This window comes from Chlorocebus sabaeus, chromosome 20 (genome assembly GCF_047675955.1).
Source record: "Chlorocebus sabaeus isolate Y175 chromosome 20, mChlSab1.0.hap1, whole genome shotgun sequence".
NCBI classification, from domain to species: Eukaryota; Metazoa; Chordata; class Mammalia; order Primates; family Cercopithecidae; genus Chlorocebus; species Chlorocebus sabaeus.
In genome coordinates this window covers 87632259-87655740 of record NC_132923.1, presented here as the reverse complement: position 1 = coordinate 87655740, position 23482 = coordinate 87632259, and the positions used below count along the sequence as shown (strand labels likewise).

Genomic DNA, 23482 nt, shown 5'->3' with positions numbered 1-23482 from the left:
CTTAATCATTCTGCAGAATGACATCTGAAAATCCATGCCCTGGAGACTCTGGGGATATGATACAATTGCCTGAATTGTCAGACAGTTTAAATGACTGTTCCAAAATCATACAAATAGAAATAGGCAGATTTAAACCCACAGCTCTGTGACTCCAAAGTCTATGTTCTTTCTCTTCTACCACACTGCCCCATGATTACACAGGAGGGTATTCTAAGATGTGTGTGCCCAATTTCACACCACTGCCGCATGTCAGGTTGCGCGCGAGAGAGAACAAGCTAGCAAGTTGCCACTAGCTAGATCTTATCTACTCCAAATTTCCTATTCTCATCCCCATTTTATACTGATCCAGGCAGAAGCAGTAACCTGACCAAGGTCACACAGTAGCTAGTATACAGATCTCTGAATTTCCACACACCTCATAAGAGGAGAAAAGTTGCCACCTCCAGGTTTCCAGTGAAAACTATACTTTCAAGGCCAGCTAACAGTTGGAAGGTCATTTACCAAGAGGCTTCACACGCATGCTTGTTTACTTAAAAAAAGAAAGTAGCCTAATTATAGCCCAGTGAGAAATGAGATGTTGATGTATAAATGAAATTATGAAAAAAAAAATCTAATGGCATGCTTGGGAAGAGCCGATAGGCTTGAAGGATGGATAGTGCTTCAAGCAGGGAAGGAGAGGGGGGCGACAAGCACTATGGCCAGGTCTTAGGCTGGGGGACAGGAGTCGCAAGTCATGCAAGTTGCTTCCAGTATCTTCCTATACACTATTCTGTCTGCATCCAAAGCAGGGATCTTTCTGCATCCTCAGAGGGTACCTGCAAACCAACTTACAAAAGGCAGTGAGATACAGTGCAAAGAACTTGGGTAACAAAATCACATGGGCTTGGCTTTGCAACTTATCAACTGAGTGGCCTTGGGTAAATCACCTCACTTCTCTGAGCCTTGATTTCTTCATATCATCAATGGAGATAATACTTATTTTGTAGGACTATAGTATAATTAAAGGAAACATACATAAAGTATTTAGCATGTTCCTCAAATATATCAGGTATCAATAAACTTTATTACACTGATTACTGTAATTATTATTACTATCTATCTCTCATAATGCGAGGAGCATGTCACTGGGTTTCCAGTGGTTTCCATGGTAGTTTCCGGGATTTAGCTGTTTTCTTTAAAGGACATGGCTTTTCTTTCAAAACAGTGGGAATTGCATGTTTCTCTGAAGTAAAAGTGTTCAGCTCCCACTCAACACCCTAGCTACCTATTGTGGGTATAATTCTGAGGGGGAGGTGGGAATTATTTCTTTGAAACTTATCACTGAGCCAGAACTGAAACTGCTGAGCCAGGCTCAGTAATGCCTTCTGACTGTGGTAAGTGGGGCCCCTCCCACACTTTGGAGTGTCTTTTGAAAAATGTCTATGTGCTTCTCTAGTACCTGGGCTGGCTGTGAAGTCCGAGCAGGATGTCCTGAGCCCTGGTTCCTCTGGGTCCTGGTCAGTAGATGTGCCTAACTTGAAATTTTCTCAGTCCTCCTCCAGTGCTGGAGATCAACCAGGGCTAGCAGTGACAATTGGGCAGGGCATGTCTCAGCCCTCCTTTCTCATTTTCAGGGTGTTCTCAATCTTTCTAGTTCCCCAGAAGTAAAGACAATCAGATGCTCTGAGAAGGCCCAGAACTTATGGTTATGGGTTTGTCCCATGTCCCAGTTCCAGGATAAGATACCTGGGTAAGCAGATCACTTCTGTGTATTTCCTTCATGGAATCATACAAGATTGGGCCCATTTTGGGTGACTCTCATTTATGTTGGACACAGGAAGAGTCTAGAGCTCTGAGATACTGACAGCCCACCACCAACCTCTGGACTTGAGCTGTGTATGGACCCAGGCATTGGCTCTTGCCGATCTATGTTCTAATCAAGGTGCTGTCTCCGGGTTTACAGCAACTGAAGATAGCATGGGTGGCAGCAGGCATCCTTAATCCTGTATCCCCCTCCGCTAAGTAGTTACCAGTCTCTTTACAGTGCTAAGATGTCCTCCAGAAGTAGCTGTCCCTATTATGAGATATCTATCTTCTTTAAAGTCTTTCAAAATTGCTACTCTGTATCTCCAATAAGTCCAATCCAAGTATGAATGTTGTAGTCTCTTGGGCCGTTAATGAGGTGTGCCATTTGAGAACAAACTTTCCTTGCACAAACAGAACAGTTTCTCTCAGTATATGGGCTCCTTGCTTATTCTTCCTACTGATGGTGGCATGCGAAAGACAGTTAACATTGTGCAGTCAACTCTGACAGAGTACACTGTAGACACGTAGGGACTATGACCTAAAGCTAGAATTCAAGGAAAAACATTGTTGGAAGATGTGTTAATCCACGTTTATGCTATACAATTCCTAACGGTACATTTAACATAACCAGCAAATAAATTATTTATTCACATTTTTCTGTATACTTAAGATGAGCCCTGCATTTGTGTTCATCATTAGAAACCAGTATTTGTGGAGGTACCACGAATGCTAAAGCAACATGAGTAACAATGTAACCAGCGTTAAGTAAACAGTATTAGGAAACTGCTGAGGTAAGAAGATCTATATTGTTTCATTACAAATATGTTCCAAAAAGCCATGCATTGTGAGTAATAACAGTAGTGCTAGCTTTTTCTGCATGTAGGAGATATGAAATTATCTCCAGAAACTATGCATTTGACAATAAAGAATATGAAAAGATGGCTCCGGATACTTCATGTGCACTCACTGAACAATAAACAAATACCTAAGTATCTTCTCTACACATTATTCTAAATCTTCAGCTAAATTCATGGACCTCGCATGAGTCTATAAATTTTGTAATACAATTTTTAATCAAACTGTTTATATAGACATAGGTGTCACAAAAAATCTTTGCCTGGAACCCCGCATGCCTTATGGGTGGCCTTGGGGAGATTAATGTAAAACATGTCTAGCTAGTGACTTAACTATGGAATCTTGTCACCAGAGACAGGATAAAGGAAAATATCTGAGGACTGCTTGGTACATCGGATTTCCTCCCTTATAACTGAAGGGTCACTACAAGTCGCACCTATGCACCTACAGATATGCATAATCAGCCGTTAAAAATAAAGTTTCAAAGCAATCTTTCACAATTTGTACACATTCTCACAATACAATATTACAAGTGAGCAGCAGAATTTTATATACATTCTAAAATTCTACTATGTAAATGGAAAATGCATAGAAAAAAAGACAAACGAAATAGGATACGATATTGAGTTGTCCTTAAGAGGAGAAATCTGAGGGGATTTTGCTGTTTCATGTGTACTTTTCACTTTCTAAATTTGCTACAATAAAATGTACTATTTTCACTTTTTTTTTTCAGTTCACTGAATTTTTTTCAACATACCTCTCTCACTACTCTGCACATGTTTCCTTTTGCCTATATACTCATGCTCCCCAACTACTTACTTTCATTTGGCTAAATCCTATTTATCTTTGAGATTCCATCAGCAACGTCACTTCCTCCACGCACCCTTCTCGGGTACCTCAAAGCTGCATTAAGTGTTCTTCTAATGAGCTTCCACATTATCCTATAGATTCTTATCACTCTACATGTAACTGAAAGTTTGTTTGCCTCTTTCCTATCAGTTCTACACTCCAGTGATGTTCATTACTGTGCTTGGAAAAGAATGAATACTGAGAAATATTTCTGAAATGAATAGATTAATGAAAATTAAAATACAATTTAAAACTCCCTTTAAAAATATACACACATAGGCCGGGTGCGGTGACTCACGCCTGTAATCCCAGCACTTTGGGAGGCTGAGGCGGGCGGATCACGAGGTCAGGAGATCAAGACCATCCTGGCTAACACGGTGAAATCCCGTCTCTACTAAAAATACAAAATAATTAGCTGGGCGTGGCAGCGTGCACCTGTAGTCCCAGCTGCTGGGGAGGCTGAGGCAGAAGAATGGCGTGAACCTGGGAGGCGGAGCTTGCAGTAAGCCGAGATCACGCCACTGCATTCCAGCCTAGGTGACAGAGCAAGATTCAGTCTCAAAAAAAAAAAAAAAAAAAAAGTGTGTGTGTGTGTGTATATATATAAAGTGTGTGTGTGTGTGTGTGTATATATATATATATACACACACACAGATAAACACAACCTAGGAGATTCAGGGAAGTTTTTGTCACTGTTATTTGTTTAAGTTTTCCAATGATAGTTTAAAAAATTTGTTAATCATGATGATTAAGTTTTCACAATAATGTGTGAGCTGTGCCTCTCTCAAACCTTATTATGATGTTGGCCCATTACTCATCTGATGTGAAAAAAAAACTGTTAATGCATGCTTCAGTAAATAAAAAGAGAATTTGTGGAATTGTGCTTTGACAGTTACAAAAAAAATGTGGTAATTATTTGGGGCAGTGTTGAGCAAGTATGTTGCTAAGAACACTAATTCCATAAGATATTCTGGGAAAAAAAGAGGGAGAGAGGTTCTATAATCAAATAACTTCAGGAAATGCTGTATGCACTGGTCCCCTCTGAAAAATTACAATATGTATTAGCATATTTCAGTGTTGTAAAAAGTCCTGCTGTAAAGAATCTGGTTAATTTATTTTTAATCCAGTACTTCTCAAACATATTTAAATATGAATCCTTCCTTTATGTAATACCTACTAACATCTATTTCCCAGAACACTTTTGGAAATGCTGGGTTTATCTCAAAATAATAAGAGCTATTTATGACAAACCCACAGCCAATATCATACTGAATGGGCAAAAACTGGAAGCATTCCCTTTGAAAACTGGCACAAGACAGGGATGTCCTCTCTCATCACTCCTATTCAACATAGTGTTGGAAGTTCTGGCTAGGGCAATCAGGCAAGAGAAAGAAATAAAGCATATTCAGTTAGGAAAAGAAGAAGTCAAATTGTCCCCTTTTGCAGATGACATGATTGTATATTTAGAAAACCCCATCATCTCACCCCAAAATCTCCTTAAGCTGATAAGCAACTTCAGCAAAGTCTCAGGATACAAAATTAATGTGTAAAAATCACAAGCATTCTTACAAACCAGTAATAGACAAACAGAAAGCCAAATCATGAATAAACTTCCATTCACAATTGCTTCAAAGAGAATAAAATACCTAGGAATCCAACTTACAAGGGAGGTAAAGGACCTCTTCAAGGAGAACTACAAACCACTACTCAGTGAAATAAAAGAGGACACAAACAAATGGAAGAACATACCATGCTCATGCATAGGAAAAATCAATATCGTGAAAATGGCCATACTGCCCAAGGTAATTTATAGATTCAATGCCATTCCCATCAAGCTACCAATGAATTTCTTCACAGAATTGGAAAAAAACTGCTTTAAAGTTCATATGGAACCAAAAAAGAGACCGCATTGCCAAGACAATCCTAAGTCAAAAGAACAAAGCTGGAGGCATCACGCTACCTGACTTCAAACTATACTACAAGGCTACAGTAACCAAAACAGCATGGTACTGGTACCAAAACAGAGATATAGACCAACGGAACAGAACAGAACCCTCAGAAATAATACCACACATCTACAGCCATCTGATCTTTGACAAACCTGACAAAAACAAGAAATGGGGAAAGGATTCCCTATTTAATAAATGGTGCTGGGAAAATTGGCTAGCCATAAGTAGAAAGCTGAAACTGGATCCTTTCCTTACTCCTTATACGAAAATTAATTCAAGATGGATTAGAGACTTAAATGTTAGACCTAAAACCATAAAAACCCTAGAGGAAAACTTAGGCACTACCATTCAGGACATAGGCATGGGCAAGGACTTCATGTCTAAAACACCAAAAGCAATGGCAACAAAAGCCAAAATTGACAAATGGGATCTAATTAAACTAAAGAGCTTCTGCACAGCAAAAGAAACTACCATCAGAGTGAACAGGCAGCCTACAGAATGGGAGAAAATTTTTGCAATCTACTCATCTGACAAAGGGCTAATATCCAGAACCTACAAAGAACTCAAACAAATTTACGAGAAAAAAACAAACAATCCCATCAAAAAGTGGGCAAAGGATATGAACAGACATTTCTCAAAAGAAGACATGCATACAGCCAACAGATACATGAAAAAATGCTCATCATCACTGGCCATCAGAGAAATACAAATCAAAACCACAATGAGATACCATCTCACACTAGTTAGAATGGCAATCATTAAAAAGTCAGGAAACAACAGGTGCTGGAGAGGATGTGGAGAAATAGGAACACTTTTACACTGTTGGTGGGATTGTAAACTAGTTCAACCATTGTGGAAAAGAGTATGGCAATTCCCCAAGGGTCTAGAACTAGAAATACCATATGACCCAGCCATCCTATTACTGGGTATATATCCAAAGGATTATAAGTCATGCTGCTATAAAGACACATGCACACGTATGTTTATTGCGGCACTATTCACAATAGCAAAGACTTGGAATCAACCCAAATGTCCATCAGTGACAGACTGGATTAAGAAAATGTGGCACATATACACCATGGAATACTATGCAGCCATAAAAAAGGATGAGTTTGTGTCCTTTGTAGGGACATGGGTGCAGCTGGAAACCATCATTCTCAGCAAACTATCGCAAGAACAGAAAACCAAACACTGCACATTCTCACTCATAGGTGGGAATTGAACAATGAGATCACCTGGACTCTGGTAGGGGAACATCACACACCAGGGCCTATTATGGGGAGGGGGGAGGGCAAAGGGATGGCATTGGGAGTTATATCTGATGTAAATGGTGAGTTGATGGGTGCTGACGAGTTGATGGGTGCAGCACACCAACATGGCACAAGTATACATATGTAACAAACCTGCACGTTGTGCACATGTACCCTAGAACTTAAAGTATAAAAAAATAAAATAAAGATAGTCTGGAAACAATATAGACATATACATACAAACATAATTCATAATATAAATGATGTGCAAATATATATGAAGATAGTTATGATAAAGGCAGTATATTCAGTGGAAAAATAATTAATGTTAAACACTCAATAGTCAATAAAAGCTGCTAGAAAAACTGGTAAAAAAAAAAAAAAAAAGAAAAAAAAAAGGGCTTCCAGAGGAAGACATTTTTTGGCTCACAGTGAAGGCAAGAAATAGGAAAAATCCTGGAGAGAGAGACAATAAGACTAAAAAAATAGGTACTAATAAAATGTAACATTTATTGAGTACTTAGTATACAGCATATAGTATGTCAAGTATCTTACATATACTAGCTTAAGTTTTATAATAAATTGGAAAAGCAGAAACTATCATTCCCACTTAATGAAAAGTGAATTAAAATTCAAAGGGATTAAGTATGCTGTAGACAGCACCACGTCTGCCTGGGTTACTTCATACCCTTCCTCTAACCACTACGCTATGAGCACTGAACCACACAAACCCTCCTTCCCCTGGTGGAATAGGTGACAGAATGGAAGCACTCCCTTCCTGTATTTATTTTCCCTTCTCTTCCCTTCTTTTCTCCCTTTCCTTCCTTCCTCAAACATCCTGAGTGTTCACTCTGTCAGTCACCTGTGGAATCTGTGGTTTCAGAGATTAATAAAAAATGATCCCTATTCTAAAAAAGCATCCAGTCTAGCCCACCAAGTTAGTCATCTTCCAAGCCCTGGGACACACAAACAGGTGGATAAAAGAAAGATGATCCTATGGCTTGCATCAAAAGCATCTGAAAGGCTGCTGAGGTAAAGATGAAAACCCCACCTAGGGCTTCTTCCCACACATTTGTGGGGCTGAATCCTTAGAAGAGGTATTTAGCAGTAAGGGGTGAAAAGATTCATGCACAAATCACCAAAGTAATGCAGTTTTCATTAACTAGATTTATTAGTGAACTTGGGGGTAAGCATACCTGTCCCCTATTTCAAATATTCTCTGGAGTTCTGGGAGATGAACTATATGCCAATCTGGCCATATGCCAAGAAGCTACCTGGGGAGACAAGTGTATTAATAAAATTTCACCCACACAGGGGTTAAAAAATAAGTATAATTCTGAGCAGAAATAAATACGGTCCCTACTTTTAAACTATTACCTTAAACTATATTAGTTTAAGGTAAAGGGAGCTTTTATCTTCCTAGATCATACTGCCAGTCATACTGCTCTGTGAGTGTCTGCCTCACAATCAGAATGGAGAGGTCCATTGACAGGAATGTTTTAAGAAGGAAAGATGGAAGGGGAGAGGTGGGAAGGAAGGGAGGGAGGAGACTTGGATGAGACAATAGAGTCATAGGAGATTAAGGGACATTTGGGGCTTTGATACCACCTGGATTCTCTGCTACAAGATTTAGGTTTAGAAAGATGCCCACCACTTCCTCACAGACGCCTCATGATGCCCTAATGTCAAAAAGAATTTCAGGCTGACCTAGGGAGGCATTTTTGATCTCCCATGTGGATAAGGAGTTTCAGGCCTGCCATTCTTCTTGCTGAAGACTCACTGAGGGGAGGAGAGGTGAAGGTAAGGTTCTGCTTGAAATTCAACTAGTGCTGCATAAAGAATGATACACATGAAAAATTGATCATGACACTGCACTCAGGCAAATATTATTAATAATGCAATATTTAAACACACAATATATCCCTCTTAATGATGAAAAGAAACCCAAGGTCAAAGCAAATAAAAGTCATTCCAATGTTAACGAAAGGAAAAGAGAGAATTTCTCTACGCACATCACTCCACGATAGCTTCCTTTACACCACCATCTAACAGAGTAAGTAGCCCTTCCATCAAGAGAGGTGGCAAAACCCTTCTCAACAAGAATACTTCAAGCCACTAGGCAGTTCTAGAAAAGTACAGAATTCAGGAGTTTTATCCCTTCTTTTCTCATCTTCCCTTCTGTAAAATGAAGGTAATAATCCTAAACTCTTTCTAGGCCTTGTTTTCCCATCTGCAAAATGAGGAGGCTACTAGATAATCTCCAAGTTACCAAATTGCAATTTTGAATATTTATAATTATGTAGATAAATTTGGAAGCTTCTTACAGAGCTGGGTACAAGCTCAGTTCCTTCACATACTTGGAGTAGGACCTTGGTCAAATTACTTAACCCCTCTGAACCCCAGATTCGTAAGTGATAAAATGAGACAATAACATTCCTACCTCAGAGATTTATTTTGAGTTCTAGGTAATTCAAGATAATACTGCTAGTGAGAGGAGACATAAACATCAAGTCCAGGTCTGTTTAACTTCAAAGACTATGCTCTTTCCACTAAAATAGTAGAGAATACCAACAAGAAAAAATGTCTACAAAGCCAAGCACAGTGCAGCAGAAGCACAGGCTTTCTGCTGTAGAATGCCAGAGGCAAGAGGAATTAACGTTGTCTGTGGGTGAAGGCAGCAAGTTGTTACATCAGGAAAAGAGCTCTGGAGTCAGAAGCCAGTGATTCAAAACATTCTTGGTCTCAGTGTCTTCTGCTGTAAAACAGGGAAAGTAACAGTACCTGCTTTACAGAGTCATTAAGAGTAAAGATGTAAAGGTTATGTATATAAGCATTCAGCACAGTACTAAGGACATAATAAAAAATGCAATAAATAATAGCCATTGCTATTATTATAGTAGGTTCTTTAAATTACATGAAATTAAATATTATTATTATAAGTGATCAAAACTTCTAGAGTGACCTCAACACTGAACAAGATACTGGTAACCCTAAGAGAATCTTAAGTCCAGAATAGCATTATCTGTTGGCTTTCCAACTTCTGTATCACAAAAGAAAAACTCTAGAAAACACATACTGTGGCCTTCAACCAGGCTTTATTCTCAGAGGTATTATTTACATTTCAGATTTATTATTGTCTCCCATGGTGCTGACATGAAATAACCTTCCATTCTCTTCCATGTTAAAAGACTACAGTGTTTCTTGGCTCCATAAATAATTCAGGGCTATATTAATATTTTAAGAAGAATAAGCAATATATTTGAACCCTAGAAAAACCACGAGGATTGAAATTAGTTATTTGTAGCTGAAAACTTAATTGCACCAATATATTGATTGTTTTTTCTTCCAGGTTTTATTGCCCACACAATGAAGAGTGCCTACTCTCATTCTAAATGCTGCATACTTAAGTATATCTGTTAGATTTTATTTTTATGAAAACTCAAAAGCATCCAACCATGAACTTAAATACTTTTGCCCATCTGATGCTAAACATAGAACCATTTGCCTTTCTTTAAAACCATGCACTCTTCTTCACAGATATTTTTCTTAGGATGACGGATACTACTTTTCAAAAATATCAGATTTTTGAGTTAGCACTTATAACCTGGCTAATGAAAGAGAAGAAAACTATATTTTTTACCTACTATTACTCAAATATGTGTATGCATGATCTTATTTAACCCTTAAAATAACCTCCAATGTAGTTAATATCTTACATTTTTACAGATGAAGAAACTGAGGTACAAAGACATCAGTAACTTGTTCAAGGTCACAGGGCCAAAATGTGCATCCAACCCTAAAACCTAAGCTCTTTCCTCTAAACCAGGATGACTCCTAGTACTAATAATGATAGTAACAGGTAAGATATATTGAGCATTTACTATGTGCCAGGCACTGTTTTAAGATGTTTATCACAACAATCCTTTGAGATAGGGGCTATTTTTATCTCATTCCACAGGTCAGGAAAATAAAGATTAGATAGTTCCAGTGCCTTTTCCAAGTTTCTTTGATATTAAGTGATGTGCCAGAATTTCAGGTCATATAGCCTGGTTCTAGGGTTTATTTATCCTATACACATTATAGTTCTAGATAGCAAAATCTAAATAAGAGAGAAGCAGGCTTTCATCAGTAAGTGAGTAAAGTAAGATGACAAGGGGCATCTTCTCAGTTCCACATGGGACACTAAACAGATATCTAATGACAATAAGGTGGCCATGACAGGAAACTCACAGATGATAAGCTAACAGTGTTAACAACACCTATTCCTGAATGTAGTCTTGGATCTTTATAGCAAACATGATCTCCTTGGTTGATCTATCAAAGTTGGCCCACCCAGTAAATCGATAGTCTACCAGGGGCCTCTGTACTACATGTGGTTGTACCCTAATGTTTCTTAAATTGTATCTAGACAGGGTATTGCCTCTATTATCTATGATGACAGAGTTCCAGGAAGAGAAAGAATGTGCCCAGAGTTAGCTAAATGGTCATATCACATGTTACTTTTGGTTCGACAAGGTAGATCAATTCTCAACTTGGTAAGTGGAATGAATTTAGGGGAAAATGGAAAAAAAGTCTCATTTTCTTTGTAGAAGTGCATGCATGTAAACACACTTTCATGCTACACACACACACACACACACACACACACACACACACACACACACACACACAAAGTTCCTGGTCTCTCATATCCACTGGAAACACATAAGCACATGATGCCAGAGTTGTTGAAGTCTGGATCTGGAAACATAATCTTTGCAGATGGACAAATTCATCTGCTTGAAGACTTAGGTGGACTTAGCTCAAGAGTGAAGAATCTAGATCATCAGATGTTTATTGAGTGCCTACTAAGTATCAGGCCCTATGCTGAATCTCTGACTCTTGTTTGCTACCACTGCAGCTTCAATAATCTAATATCAATGTTTTGACTTCAACCTGGTCATGCACTTCTAGACCACACATTTCCTTTAGCTCAACACATCAGGGTAACAGCTCCCTATCTTACATTTGTGTTCATCCTGATGTTAATCATCCCTGGAGTAGACAATAGATGGGAAATTCACAATACCAGATGCTAACTCAAGAGATGAGTCAAAGCTCTGAGAAAGAGCTATTGAATGTAAATGTCCATTTTCCTTAGACTTGAGTAATAAAATGGTGCATTGGCTATATATTGTTGTATACAACTTACTCCAAAAACTCTAGTGGCTTAAGACAGCAAACATTTGTTATCTCTCACAGTGTCAGAGAATGAGGAATCTGGGAGTAAATTAGCTAGATTGTTCTAGCCCAAGGCCTCTCATGAGGTTTTCATCAAGCTGTAGTGCTATAGACATCTGAAAACTTGACAGGAGCTAGAGGAACTGCTTCCAAGCTCATTGGCATGGCTTGGAAGGCTTCAGTTCCTCATTACATAGGCCTTTCCATAGAACTTCTTGTGACATGGAAGCTGGCTTTACCCAGAGAGAAAAAAAGATAGTGAGTGCAACCAAGATAGAACCCACCATATCTTTTACAACCTTATCTCACAGTAATATAACCTTATCAATTAATATAACCTTATCACTAATGCCAGATTTTATTTATCACACATACTAACTATGGTACATAGTGGAGACTACACAAGAGTTTAGGGTGAAGACCACTAGGAGCCATCTTGAAGGGTAGTTATTAATACCATAAATAGCAAACAATACAATCATTAGAGTCAACTGAAAGGTGTTACTTAACATTCAGTCAAACCTATTTTGGAACAAAGAAACAACTAAAATAATTTGATTTAATTTAGGTTAATTGGTTGTTGAATGAATTTAGTTCAAGTGGGGGTTAACTATATTTATGATTTTCATATTTTTAATGAGCAAAAGTTTGGCAGACATTTTTTTCTTTTTTCATTTGTTTTTATTATACTTTAAGTTCTAGGGTACATGTGCAGAACGTGCAGGTTTGTTACATAGGTATACACGTGCCATGGTGGTTTGTTGCACCCATAAACCCATCATCTACATTAGTTATTTCTCCTAATGCTATCCCTCCCCTAGTCCCCCACCCGTCAGAAGGCCCTGGTGTGTGATGTTCCCCTCTCTGTGTCCATGTGTTCTCATTGTTCAACTCCCACTTAGTGAGAACATGCAGTGTTTGGTTTTCTGTTCTTGTGTTACGTTGCTGAGAATGATGGTTTCCAGCTTCATCCATGTCCCTACAAAGGACATGAACTCATCCTTTTTTATGGCTGCATAGTATTCCATGGTGAATATGGGCCACATTCTCTTTATCCAGTCTATCATTGATGGGCATTCAGATTGGTTCCAAGTCTTTGCTATTGTGAACAGTGCCGTAATAAACATACATGTGCATGTGCCTTTATAGCAGAATGATTTATAATCCCTTGGGTATATACCCAGTAACGGGATTGCTGGGTCAAATGGTATTTCTGGACCTAGCTCCTTGAGGAATCACCACACTGTCTTCCACAATGGTTGAACTAATTTAAATTCCCACCAACAGTGTAAAGCATTCCTATTTCTCCACATCCTCTCCAGCACCTGTTGTTTCCTGTCTTTTTAATGATTGCCATTCTAACTGGCATGATATGGTATCTCATTGTGATTTTGATTTGCATTTCTCTAATGACCAGTGATGATGAGCTTTTCTTCATATGTTTCTTGGCTGCATGTATATGTTCTTTTGAGAAGTGCCTGTTCATATTCTTCACCTACTTTTTGATAGGATTGTTTGTTTTTTTCTTGTAAATTTGTTTAAGTTCTTTGTAGATTCTGGATATTAGCCCTTTGTCAGATGGATAGATTGTAAGAATTTTCTCCCATTCTGTAGGTTGCCTATTCACTCTAATGATAGTTTCTTTTGCTGTGCAGACGTTCTTAGGGAAAGGATTCCCTAGTTAATAAATGTTGTTGGGAAAACTAGCTAGCCATATGCAGAAAGCTGACACTGGATCCCTTCCTTACACCTTACACAAATATTAACTCAAGATGGATTAAAGACTTAAATGTAAGACCTAAAACCATAAAAACTCTAGAAGAAAACCTAGGCAATACCATTCAGGTCATAGGCATGCGCAAAGACTTCATTACTAAAACACCAAAAGCAATGGCAACAAAAGTCAAAATTGCCAAATGGGATCTAATTAAAGAGCTTCTGCACAACAAAAGAAACTATCATTGAGCAAGTTTCTTAATCCTGAGTTCTAATTTGATTGTACTGTGGTCTGAGAGACTGTTTCTTATGATTTCCATTCTTTTGCATTTGCTGAGGAGTGTTTAACTTCCAATTATGCGGTCAATTTTAGAATAAGTGCCATGTAGAGATGAGAAGAATGTATATTCTGTTGATTTGGGGTGGAGAGCTCTGTAGATGTCTATTATGCTTGCCTGGTCAAGAGCTGAGTCCAAGTCCTGAATATCCTTGTTAATTTTCTGTCTTGTTGATCTGTCTAACGTTGACAGTGGGATGTTAAAGTCTCCCACTATTATTCTGTGGGAGTCTAAGTCTCTTTGTAGGTCTCTAAGAACTTGCTTTATGAATCTGGGTGCTCCTGTATTGGATGCATATATATTTAGGATAATTAGCTCTTCTTGTTGCAGATCCCTTTACCATTATGTAATGCCCTTCTTTGTCTCTTTTGATCTTTGTTGGTTTAAAGTCTATTTTCTCATATCAGACTAGGATTGCAACACCTGCTTTTTTTTGCTTTCCATTTGCTTGGTAAATCTTCCTCCATCCCTTTATTTTGAGCCTATGTGTGTCTTTGCATGTGAGATGGGTCTCCTGAATACAGCACACAGATGGGTCCTGTCTCTTTATCCAATTTGCCAGTCTGTGTCTTTTAATTGGGGCATTTAGCCCATTTCCATTTAAGTTACTATTGTTATTTGTGAATCTGATCCTGTTATTATGATGCCAGCTGGTTATTTTGCCCATTAGTTGATTCAGTTCCTTCACAGTGTCAATGGTCCTTACAATTTGGTCTGTTTTTGCACTAGCTGGTACTAGTTTTTCCCTTCCATATTTAGTGCTTCCTTCACGAGCTCTTGTAAGGCAGGCCTGGTGGTGACAAAATCTCTCAGCATTTGCTTGTCTATAAAGGATTTTATTTCTCCTTCATTTATGAAGCTTAGTTTGGCTGGATATGAAATTCTGGATTGAAAATTCTTTTGTTTAAGAATGTTGAATATTGGCCTCCACTCTCTTCTGGCTTGTAGGGTTTCTGCAGAGAGATCTGCTGTTAGTCTGTTGGGCTTCCCTTTGTGGGTAACCCCACCTTTCTCTCTGGCTGCCCTTAACATTTTTCCTTCATTTCAACTTTGGTGAACCTGATGATTATGTGTCTTGGGGTTGCTCTTCTTGAGGAATATCTTTGTGGTGTTCTCTGTATTTCCTGAATTTGAATGTTGGCCTGTCTTGCTATGTTGGGGAAGTTCTCCTGGATCATATCCTGAAGTGTATTTTCCAATTTGATTCCATTCTCCCCTCGTCACTTTCAGGTACACCAATCAAACATAGATTTGTTCTTTTCACATATGCCCATATTTCTTGAAGGTTTTGTTCATTCCTTTTCATTATTTTTTCTCTAATCTTATCTTCATACTTTATTTCATTAAGTTGATCTTCAGTCTCTGATATCCTTTCTTCCATTTGATCAATTCAGTTATTGATACTTGTGTACGCTTCAGGAAGTTCTTGTGCTGTGCTTTTCAGCTCCAGGAGGTAATTTATGTTCTTCTCTAAACTGGTTATTCTAGTTTGCAATTCGTCTAACCTTTTTTCAAGCTTCTTAGCTCGTTGCATTGGGTTAGAACATGCTCCTTTAGCTCAGAGGAGTTCGTTATTGCGCACCTTCGAAGCATACTTCTGTCAATTTGTCAAACTCATTCTCCATCCAGTTTTGTTCCCTTGCTGGTGAGGAGTTTTGATACTTTGGAGGAGAAGAAGTGTTCTGGTTTTTGGAATTTTCAGCCTTTTTTGCACTGGTTTCTCCCCATCTTTGTGGATTTATCTATGTGGGTCTTTGATGTTGGTGACCTTCAGATGGGGTCTCTGATTGCACATCCTTTTAGTTGATGTTGATGCTATTCCTTTATGTTTGTTAGTTTTCCTTCTAACCGTCAGGCCCCTCTGCTGCAGGTCTGCTGGAGTTTGCTGGAGGTCCACTCCAGACCCTGTTTGCCTGGGTATAATCAGCAGAGGCTGCAGAACAGCAAATATTGCTGCCTGATCCTTCCTTTGGAAACCTCATCCCAGAGGAGCACCCACCAGATGCCAGCCGGTGCTCTCCTGTATGAGGTGTCTGTCAGTCCCTACTGGGAGGTGTCTCCCAGTCAGGAGACATGGGGGTCAGTGACCCACTTGAGGAGGCAGTCTGACCCTTAGCAGAGTGTGAACACTGTGCTGGGAGATCCACTGCTCTCTTTAGAGCCATCAGGCAGGGATGTTCAAGTCTGCTGAAGCTGTGCCCACAGTTGCCCCTTCCCCCAGGTACTCTTTCCAAGGGAGACGGGTTTTATCTATAAGCCCCTGACTGGGGCTGCTGCCTTTTTTTCAGAGATGCCCTGCCCAGAGAGGAGGAATCTAGAGAGGCAGTCTGGCCATAGTGGCCTTGCTGACCTGTGGTGGGCTCTACCCAGTTCAAACTTCCAGGTGGCTTTGTTTACACTGTAAGGTTAAAACTGCCAACTCAAGCCTCAGCAATGGCCAATTCCCCTCCCCCCACCAAGCTTGAGCATCCCAGATCAACCTCAGACTTCTGTGCTGGCAGTGAGAATTTCAAGCTAGTGGCTTTTAGCTTTCTGGGCTCCCTCAGGGTGGGAACCACCAAACTAGACCACTTTGCTCCCTGGCTTCAGCCCCCCTGTCCAGGGGAGTGAACAGTTCTGTCTTGCTGGCACTTCAGGTGCCCCTAGGGTATGAAAAAAAAAAAACTCCTGCAGCTAGCTCGGTGTTTGCCCAAATGGTCGCCCAGTTTTGTGCTTGAAACCAGGGCACCTACTCTGTAGGCACTGGAGGGAATCTCCTGGTCTGCCAGTTGCAAAGGCCTTAGGAAAAGCACAGTATCTGGAGCAGAGTAACAGTTCCTCACAGCACAATCCCTCACAGCTTCCCTTGGTTAGGAGAGGGAGTTCCCTGACCTTTTGTGCTTCCTGGGTGAGGTGATGCTCCACCCTGCTTTGGCTCACCCTCTGTGGGCTGCACCCACTGTTCAACCAGTCCCAGTGAGATGAACTGGGTACCTCAGTTGGAAATGCAGAAATCACCCACCTTCTGCATCAGTCTCACTGGGAGCTTCAGACTGGAGCTCTTCCCATTCAGCCATCTTGCCAGCCATCTCCCAATGGCTATTAAAACATCTATTTATAATTTTCAAAGGTTCTTGAGACTTCCTTAGGTTTGGATGATTAGCCTCTCAGGGCTAATAATATTTTTATTCTAGTTTCACATCTGGACACTCCTTCTATACCTAGCGCCTCCTTGCTTTTGTGATTGGCTGTTCCTTTGGCTGGTCTACTGGCTTTTTGATTCTATAACTCACCCGAGACTCTGTTTCTCAATTTTCCCTTTTGGTTCTTCACACTGAAGTCTGCCCACGGGGAACACACATACTGCAATGTTCCAGCCATAGCTTCTAAGATATTACTCCCTGCCCAGAGCTTAGCAGTCCCTCTCAGGATCATGCCTCTTGGGAAGGAGCCATTTGAGAACCACTTTTTAATTGTGTGGTCTTGAGAAAACTTCAGTTTTCTTGACTTTCTGAGCCTCATTTTCCTATCTGCAAAATGAAGATAAAATTACTTAGTTACCCAACAAGTGCAATTTCTTACTAGCTGTTTGATCTTGAGAACTTATTTAATCTCACTTTTCCTCATCTGGGCAACAGAGATAGGGGTACTTTTCTCAGAGGGTTGTGAATATTGTGATAATATATGTTAAGCACTTAGCATTATGGTCAGTAATTAGTTTGCAATCAATAAACACTGGCCACTATGTTAATAAATATCATATCATACTATAATAATAATAGCAATTATGATGATGATGGTGGTGGTGGTGATGATGATGATGCTCTGTCTGATTTTTCTATCATGTTCCTAAAATTGACATTACTCTGTCCAGAAATTGACATCCATCCCCAAACATGTGCCCCATATTTCTGGAGTTACTGTAAAAGGAACATCATATATTTGCATGTATAAATTCCAGAGCATATATGAAACACATGACACAGTCATACTCAGTAAATGTCTGATAAATGAATAAATGAACAAATGAATGAATGTCTTATATTTGCTAAGAATTAGGGGTGGTATTTACTTGTTCTTGCCTATGAGAACAAAAATAAATCCACAACTTAGTATTCATATTTTCATGCAACAGCCTTAAAGTTGATCTTTCATGAATTCCTGAACAAATCTGCTATTCCAGTGAAACCAATATAATAAGCTTATACTTTCTACTTTGTGTAGTAGTAGACAGGTTTTGGACTTTGAAATCTTTGACCCGAATTTTAATTATAGCTCCCTCATTTACTACCTCTGAGACCTAAGACAGGTCCCTTAACCTTTCTGAGTTTTGATTTTCTCCTCTGTAATGTGGAAATAGTAATTAGTCCTTAATATAATTGTGAGATTTTGGTAAGCTGATATATATTTTAAAATGATAGCACAGCAATTAACACATAATGGAAAATCAATAACTATGAGTTTCTTTGTTGTTTTGCTTGATACCTATTTTTGAAAAAGCAATTCAGTAATATGTATCAATTCTGAAACTCCTCCTTCTATCCAACAATTCCATCTCTGGGTATTTTCCTCAGGAGGTGACCTGAACAAAGACAAATATTTATATATAGCTATATTTTACCATATCTGCATTTTTAATGGAACTCTTCATCAATTGGTAAATAGGCCCTTACAAAGAAGACATTCATTTAGGATAACCCTGGGAACTATTTTAGTGTTTGCCTCATCATCAAGCTAGCATTTAGAACAAGTACTCTTTCACACATTCATTCCCTTACTCATTCAACAAATATTTATTTGAGCATTAACTACATGCAGGGCAGCGTGAAAGAGAATAAAGAGATGAATAAGACACTTTCCTCCTTCTCATCAAGCTTATAATGTGGTAAAAATCCATGTCGCTGATCCACCATTCTTCTCTGATTCTGGCAGACTCTTACTCATCCCTTGGTCACAGTTCAAATGTCACCTAACATTTGATAGATTCTCTGACCTTCCTAGTAATCAAAGTACTTAGTTCCTTCCTATTTGTTTCCATAGGATTCTGTACATACCTATTTTTATGGTTGACCACATTATATTGTTAGAGTATATATTAAAAATATCTTGTCTCCTTTACTGGACTATGAGCCTCTCAATGCAAAATGCTCCTCAGTTTTGTTCAAATTTTAAAGGCTGCAGCAATAAATTAGGTAATTATGTTCAATAAGTGTCTGTTGATGTATGAATGAATTAATGAACAAATGGAAATCAATCGCTTGTTATAACTATGACTTAATTTAAAATGTTAGGATATTTCCTGAAAGATGAATACAACTTTAAAGGAGGCTAAAGAAGAGATAGTTCACCAGGTTTGGAAAGCAAGAAAGGCATGATAGAGAGAGTGTAAGTTGACAAGAGCCTCAAAAAATAGAAAGGATCACAATAAAAAATGAATCATGGGGTATTCTGGGTCTATGGATTAACCTGAGCAAAAGCACAGAGCTGGGAAAGTTGGAATAGGGGTATGGTTTATGCATGTTTGGAGGCCAGTATGAAATCCCACTCATGGAGCCGTTAGAAAATCAGGATAGGAATGGAGATTAGAACCATTTTTGAGGACCTTGAAAGAGTGAAGAATTTATTGTGAATTTTATAGGTTGTGTGCATAGTATATGTGTGTAGGAGGTTTCAAGGAATATATTTTAGGAAAACAAAAGTCACTCAGGAAAGTAGTCCCAGCAATATATCAATTATACCTGGATGTAGGGGTCGTGTAGGAATGAGAATGCAGAGATGCAGGTAGAGACCAAATAGGAGGCTAGAGGAAGGAAATTTAGGTTAGGGTAATGGGGTCAGAGACACACAGGAAAACTACCAGGTCAGTTGCCTTAGCTTTGGGGCACCAAATATTACATAGCAGCATATCTCCCAAGTATTCACAAAGGGAATACATTAAAACCTCTATCCCCCAGTAACTCGAGACCAAGATTTCAGTGCTGCTGTTATATAAAATGAATGAGGTCCAGACTCTGATTTTAGAGAGCTTTTTAGCCCAAGAAGGAGACAAAGAAGCATACAAGCAACTGTAATCTTAGATAGGCTATGATAAGTGACAAAGGCATAAGAAAAAGAGATCCCAAAGGTTCAGAGCTCTAGTTCTTGTGACCTGCTTTGTAATCTTATCTTCTTAGGACTGCTTTGCTCTGTATTCATGTCTAACTCTGCTAGTTAATGTTAGTAAAGTTAGGAAAGGTATAACCTCAGGAATGTCACTTAACCTTCCTGGGATTCATTTTGTCATCTGTTACCTATTGATACCTAAAATTATGTTTGTTTGCTTCAGCTGTGGAATATTATCTATCTTTGGTCTCCAGTCACTATGCCCACTCAACTGTGGGATACTCCACAGTTTTCATCTTCCCTCTGCAGAGCTGACCATTCAACTCGTTGTGACCAAGGATTTCTATAAATTTTGAGCAACTAGAGAACTTTTCAGCACAAGGAGCTTGCTTAACTCACTATTGGGTGGGGTTTAGAGCCAGTTCCATAGTCTCTCTACTCCTTTTATGGAAAGGCTGCTGCTGCCTTTCCATAAATAATCAGTAGGAACATACTCCAAAACAGCTCCTAAATGGAGCAATGTATAATGTGTATGCCTGAAACATTCCATGTACATCTGGTTGGTACTGACTAGAAGTGTTAAGAGTTTGGTGAGGTCTAGATAAGTGAGGAAGATAGATGATACTTAAAGGATATAGGGGAAGGGGAAGAATTTCTGGAGGAATAATAACAAGAGCAAAGGCATGAGGGAAGAAATTGATATGGATAGAACTGTAAAGAAATCTTCCAGATTTAGAAAAAAGATTTGTAGAAAGTCATAAAGAAAGTAACAGGAGGAGAGAAACATTCACTCAACATGGAAGCACAAGGAGACAAATTTGAGTTTACTTCAAGAAAAATATTTCACATTATCACCAGAGATATATTTGTTAAGAGAAAGACTGGGCTTCCTTGGAAGGTGATATGCAGCTTGTGGCTAAAAGAATATGAGTGGAGACTGAATGTCAACTTTGGCAAGCTGTTGTCGGGGATATTCCTACCTCGACTAGGCAACTGGCATTAAATTATGAACTCCAAAATTGGAAGTGAATTTAATAAATAGTAGAATCTTGATAATGTGATAAGAGATGAGAAAAATGGTACAGAAGAAGAACAGACAAGAAAGGGAAAAGGAGGGAGGGAATGAGGGAAGGAAAGAGACAGAGAAGAGATGGAGGAAATAAATAAAATTAAATAAGAAAAAGGTGAAAAGAGAAAAATAAGAAAGTTATTGAGGGAGGGAAGAAAGGAGGGAAGGGGATGGAGGGAGGAAGGAAGGAATAAAGGGATGCATGGTTGAATCATGTCCAAATTGGTACACTAAGCATAGGTCCTCTCAACTCAATATTATAAATAATAATAAACTCCTGGAGTCTATCCATCCATGAATTTATGATATGTGACCAACCATGAATAGGACATGGATGCTTCTAGTATTGAAAAATAAGGAAGAGGGGCCCAGCTTTAGGTTCTGGACCCTTTCAAGAAGAAAAACAACAGCTAGCTAATAAGGCATTCTAATTGACTGCATCTTGTGGACTTTAAAAGTGTCGGAGCAATTTAACATTTAACAGCTAAATAATATATTTTACATCCCTGCCTTGGTAATTTAATAAACTGTGGTGCCTTCAGGGACCCAGCTTCATATAAATTAACTGCCTTCAACTTGGAGCATTGGGGTCTTTATCTTTTGTCAGCTTAATTATGTGTTTAATTTTACTTTTAACATTTTAAAAAATGACCCACACTAACAACAGCCTCAATTGTTTAATTAAACAAATGGATACTGTTATATCTGGCATGATCAAAACTCTAATTTGTCATGTTAATGTTCTGTAGGGAGCCAAGAGCTCCAAGGTGGTACTCAGGCAAGTCATGTGCTCCCAAGTCTATCTGCTTACCTTTCCAGAGTAATTTAGTGGTTTAACTTGGTTCTGTAGCTATCTTAGTACTAATTTGTAACTGAGTCTCCCAGAACTCTAATATGTTATTAGGTATTTATATAATTTATCTTTGTAGAAAGCTTTGCATGGTGTAGATTATAGACTTGAATTGCGTAACATGTACATCCAGAACAATTTAAGCTCCCAAGGTATTAAAGTCCGTAGGCAATACATCAGCCTATAGCCAGTAGTCCTCATTACATCCTTATACCTCCTGTCAAACCATTACTTGCATTTTCAGACATATCACCTTTATGCCAGTTCTAACCTGGTCCTTCATAGTTCTGTTCAACTTTTACTTCATAATCACATAAAAGCAGGAGTCTTAACCCTTTGCTACACCCAGAATCTTAGCCTTGACCTCTTGCACTGGCTTGCTTACTAGTCTATATCCTGACTTACTGATAATCCTCATGACTTTTAACTTCATGATTCTTTTCTTCCCCATTTTGGACCAAGATTAATTTCATGTTTCAGAAACACATTAATAGACCTTTCAATATAGCTTGGTGTTCACAATAGTCTAGGTGACCACACCCAGTGTTTATACTGTGGTTTCCTGTAGAGCTTCTGAATGTCTCTTACCTAACCTTTTCCACACACAATTGTCAAACAGTTTTCCTACAAAAAGCTTTGATCATTGTCTTCCTGCCTAAAAGCCATTCAGTAATTTCATATTGTCACCAGTATAAAGTGCAAGTTCCTTAAAAAGATAATCAATACCTTTCAAACTTTAGCTCAAGGCCAATATGTTAAACTTATCTGCCTCCAGTTTCCTATTACTATATTTATATGTTGACAGAATATAGACCTCTCATTTTTCCTGGAATGTATTTTACATACTCTCTCTCTCACTTTTGCTCACATTTTTTCCAAATGCCTAGTTATCATTATTTCTACTTCTCTATCTGACAGAACAGATACCCTCTACTAGAAAGCCCACCATAATTTCTTGATTATATTAACATGAGCTGGGTCAGTGATCACATCACCATATCATTCATTACTCAAAGAAGGCTGGCATCATGAATAGACTAGGTACCTGCCTAGGTCTTCGAGCTCTATAAATGCTCCACTGCTCCTTCCCAAACGGAGGATATTTCCTTAGGCTGAGGCCTAGAGAATGAAAAGGAGTGGCTATAGAAAGAGCATAGCAGGCCAAAGGACCATTATATACAAAGGTAGAAAATAAATCATTATATTCTAGGAATTCCATGTGCTCTATGTTATGATTCAACTGAGATGCAGACTAGGAAGAAAAAACTTGTATTTGTTTTAGAGAATGTTGGGTACACAGAATTAAATTAGTGCAAATCCATGCTTCATGAGACACTCTCATCATCTGTCTGCACATGACCTTATTGTACTTTATTTTGTTTTGTTTACAGTTGGTTCTCTGCAGGTTCTGCACCCACAGATTAAAACAACAGTGGATTAAACATACTATTTTAAAAATAATAAAAATAACAATACAACAATAATATAATTCTTTTAAAAATATAGTATAACAACTATTT

General features: G+C 38.6%; 1 protein-coding gene and 1 non-coding gene across 7 annotated transcripts in view; one reads left to right on the top strand and one right to left on the bottom strand.

The window, feature by feature from the left end:
* The window catches only part of LOC103224854 (AGBL carboxypeptidase 4), a 1478618-nt gene that overhangs the window by 626100 nt on the left and 829036 nt on the right, over nucleotides 1–23482 (bottom strand). The gene's annotated exons all lie outside the window — the stretch shown is intronic.
* Nucleotides 4208–4313, top strand: LOC119626506 (small nucleolar RNA U13). Its single transcript, XR_005242680.1, has one exon. It is a non-coding gene; the product is annotated as a small nucleolar RNA U13 (small nucleolar RNA).